The sequence below is a fragment of the Talpa occidentalis genome, unplaced genomic scaffold (assembly GCF_014898055.3).
Source record: "Talpa occidentalis isolate TD23 unplaced genomic scaffold, MPIMG_talOcc4v2.1 talOcc4.2, whole genome shotgun sequence".
Lineage (NCBI taxonomy): Eukaryota > Metazoa > Chordata > Mammalia > Eulipotyphla > Talpidae > Talpa > Talpa occidentalis.
Genome location: NW_023602073.1, coordinates 82,168,108 through 82,172,655, shown reverse-complemented (window position 1 = coordinate 82,172,655; position 4,548 = coordinate 82,168,108).

The following is a 4,548-nucleotide window of genomic DNA, read 5'->3' as shown; positions in this document are numbered from 1 at the left end:
TCTATATAGACACCAAATTTAGACCTAAGGATAAGAAAGGTTTGAGATATGTCCAGTTCAGAGACAAATAAAATCTTAAATACCTCATTGTTAGGTAAGAAATAAGTACTTGCCACTAGGAGTCTCTCCCCACTAAGAATTGATTGGATTGCTTTATTATGGAAATAATAACCCTTATTTTATTTTTTTTCTAGTTGTCTTTAAAGTGTTATTTTTACAAATGCACAATCAGATGAAATACTGCTGTGTTATATAACCATTCGTGTGAAATATTCTTTCTTTGGGCTGTGCATTATAGCAGTCCCACCCAGTATAACATTACATAATCTATACATTTGACCATACACGCATACTGATTACAATTCAGTGAGTTCTCTTTCTCTCTCTCTCTCTCTCTATATATATATATATATAATACACACACATATATATACATTATATATTTATGTATGTCCTTTATATGCTCTATATCTATCTATATAATATATATCCTTAATCCTATTTATTGTCTGCCTGTTATCTATCATCTCAGTTGAGTTTCCCTCCCCCTTTATCTCCTTTTTTTAAAGTTTTCTGTACATCTGTAAACCATAATACATGCTGATCTACCAGTCAAAAACCTGGGGATCCAGGTTTATATTTTTCTATGTCTACTTAGCCCACGTTTATAACATATTTAAATAACTGTATGTAATCTATAGGTTTTTTAGATCTTTTCTTACAGGACATATTATGTATCTATTTCTGGGTCTTGCTTTCCCATTGCCTTACTTCACAAATCTCAAAATTCATCAGGAATATCTTGGATTTATTTACTTTTTTTTTTAAGATTTATTTATTTATTTATACAAACACTGGGTACAGTCAGAAGCACGGGAAGGTGAGAGAATTCACCAGAGCCAGAGCGGGGAGCAGAACAGACAGACGAAGTACACTGCTGAGGGGAGCAGCAGGCGACAGGAGAGGTCTGTCATGCCACGTGGGACCCTCACCAGGCGCGGGAGATCGAACTGGCACTGCAAAGGCCACCGGCAGCTTCGCAGCCCAGCGCTCAACCGCTGCGCCACCCGGGAGGCCCGGACTTACTTACTTTTTTAAAAAACTTATCCTAAGGTTTATGACCATTTTTAAAATAAAACTTTCTCTCTTTTTAAAGATTATTTATGCATATAAGAGCTGGGGTGCCGGCCAGAGGTGTGGGAGGGAGGAGGTGAGAGGATTCACCAGAGACAGAGTGGGGAACAGAAGAGGCAGGTTGACTGAAATACACTGCTGAGGGGAGCAGTGGGCAAGACAGGAGAGGTCTGCTGTGCCATGTGGGTGCTGTAGTGGCTGCTGAATACTTCAAAGTGCTGACACTTAACCCCTTGCACCATCCGTGAGGCCCTAAAATAAAACTTTAATTTATGAAATGCACAGATCTTTAGTGAATGATTTAATAAAGCTTTGATAAATATGTAACCAAGACCCCAACATGCCCATATCTTGGAAAGTTCCTGAATGATGCCTTCAAGTCCAGTTTTTGACTATCACTATGAAGATTCCTAGGAACATTTGTGTACAAGTCTTTGTGTGGGTAAATGCTTCATTTGTCTTCAACAAATATATTCATTTCATTCAACTCCGTCTTGCAGCAGGATGGCAGGGACATGTGTTTACCTTTTATTTAAGAAGCAAATTGTTTGCTGAAGTGGTTGCACCATTTTCATTCCCATCAGTAGCACGTAAGAGTTCTGTGCTAATTCTCACCAATACTTGGTGTGGCCATTCTTTTACTTTTAATTGTCCTAATACTGGTGTGGTGCTTTTCCTAATACTGGTGTGGTTTCTTTCCTTAATAACTAATGGTGATGCAGTATTTCATATATATATATATATATATATATATATATATAAAATACTTATATAATATATAAGTATAATAATACTTATATATATATGTATACTTACTATCTGAGAATATACAGTCCAGATACAAATTATGTAATTGCCAAATATATTCTACTAGTCTGTGACTCAAATTTTCTTATCAAATGTCCTTTTAAATAGCGATACTTAACTTTGATGAATCTCATTTACAGATGCTATTTTATGCTTTAAGTGTCATAGCTAAATTTTTATGTGCAAATATTTTTCAAAGATTCCCTGTGCTTTCTTATAAAATTTTACAAATTTAGATTTTTACATTCAGGTTTATGATCCATTTAAATTCATTTTTATATATAGTACAAAGTGTGAACTGAGGTACATTATATTGCATATCTATATTTTGTTGTTCCAGAACCATTTGTTGAAAATACTATTCTTTGGCCTTTGCACCCTTAGCAGAAAATCAGTTGTCCTTTGCATTTCTGGACTTTATTCTTTTCTATGAGACTATCTTTATGCCAATACTGTACTGTCTAAATTAATTTATAATAATTCCTAAAGAAAGATATGCTAAATTTTCTACTCATCCTCTTTTTCAAGGTGTTATATACTTTGTTGTTTCATAAACATTTTAGAATCAGCCTGTCAATTTCTTTTTTCTTTTTTTTTTTTTTAAGATTTATATTTATTTATTTATTTATTTATTTATTTATTTATACAAGCACTGGGCACAGTCAGAAGCGCGGGAGGGTGAGAGAATTCACCAGAGCCAGAGCGGGGAGCAGAGCAGGCAGAAGGACCGAAGTACACTGCTGAGGGGAGCAGCGGGTGGCAGGAGAGGTCTGCGCACCATGTGGGACCCTCCTCTGGTGGCCGGGGAGCAGCGGGCATCAAACCGGCACTGTAGAGGCTGCAGGCAGCTTCGCAACCCAGCGCTCAACCACTGCTCAACCACTGTGCCACTGGGGAGGCCCCTGGCCTGTCAATTTCTATAGAAATATTTGCTGGGATTTTGATGAGATTACACTGGATCTATAGATTAATTTGGAGACAACTGACATTTTAAAAATTTGAGTCTTGTAACCCATGGAGACAGTACTCTCTCCATTTAAATCTTTAGTTTTTTTTCAGCAATGTTTTGCAGTTTTCAGAATACAAGTATTCTACATCTTTTGACACATTTATCCTGAAGTATTTTGTATTTTTAATGCTATTGTAAGTGATATTTTTTGCTTCATTTCAGTTTTTGACTTCATTACGTATCACTGATATTTTATACTGACCTTGGGTTGTTCAACCTTATTTAACCCAGTTAATTGTTTCAACATATTTTTATGTAGATTCCACCTGCAAAGACAGTTTTATTTCTTCTTTTCCAATCTGATGCCTTTAATTTCTTTTTATTGCCTTTGGAGTCTCTCCTTTAAACTGCAATTTAAAGGTCAACCAATGATTTTAAGGCTTTTTTCCCCTCACAGATTTTGGGGGGTTTCTCAATGAATGACTCCTTACTTTTCAAGATTTTCTTTCTTAGTTTCCAAACACTCTGGCAGCCCTAAATTCTGTCTATTGTCACCTCAAGCCAATGATATGTTTCTGCTTGATTTCTAGAGGCTCTGTTCCAGTGGAATGAAGAGGGCCCATGTACTTCATTCTTTCAAGGCTTGACTCATTCCAATTTTTGCTTGTGGTCACTTTCCATTGCCTTTAAATGGTGCATATTAGTGTTCACATTTTGTACAGAATTTATAATTACTACATATGGCAAGGGGTGGAGGGCAGTCTCCACTGTGTCTCCTCACAACTAAGACAGCATTTGTCATAATCTCTAGAGGGATGTTTGATTAGAAAAATACTTAGAAAATGGAAGTGTGGTGCCATAAGTAAAAGTCCTATGTTTTTAAACTCAGTCTTTTTCTTCTGCCCAAATCTATAAAATTGTTAGCTTGCAAGCAGAGTAAAACCTCAGATTCCCCACAATCCTTGATAGAAGACTAGTCCAGTACCTATGACTCCTCTATGCTCAGAAACTAAACCAGTTTCATATTTATACACTGCATGATATTTCAGGATTTGTAAATATTTTATTCAATCATTCTCATGTTGATGTGAACAATTTTTTCCTCTCTAGCCCTCTGCTACTACAAATAATGTAACAATAAAATATACTCTTGTTAAAAAATCCATTCTGTTCTGGCATGTTTTTTTTTTTTCAATTGAATAGATTGCCAAGAATATGACTTTGTCCTTATTCCACTTTTGTTGTTTGTCTATTGACTATGTTTATAATCTCTTTAGCCACACAAAGCATTTAAAATTTCTGTAGTCAATTAAATCTATCTGTGCCAGTTGTTAAAACAATTTTTTTAGCTCTAAAGTCATTCCAAATGCTAGAGCTGAGACTTTGTAAACGACTTTTCTCCTTCTTGCTGGTTTTATGTTGGATTTGAAACCCAGGCTAATAGGACCCCTAGATTTTGTTAACTTTGATGTCCTTCTGTCTTCCCAAACCTGCAGAGGTAGTGATGGTCTGGGGAGGAGGTTGCATAGAACTGTGTTCTGTAATTATTCACTCTGAGTTACTTCAGTGTCTTCTTGCTCGCTGAGCCCTCCAACACCTACCAAATTGTGTATATCAAAATTCTTTTTTTGCATTTCTTTTTTTCTGAAAAGGACCCA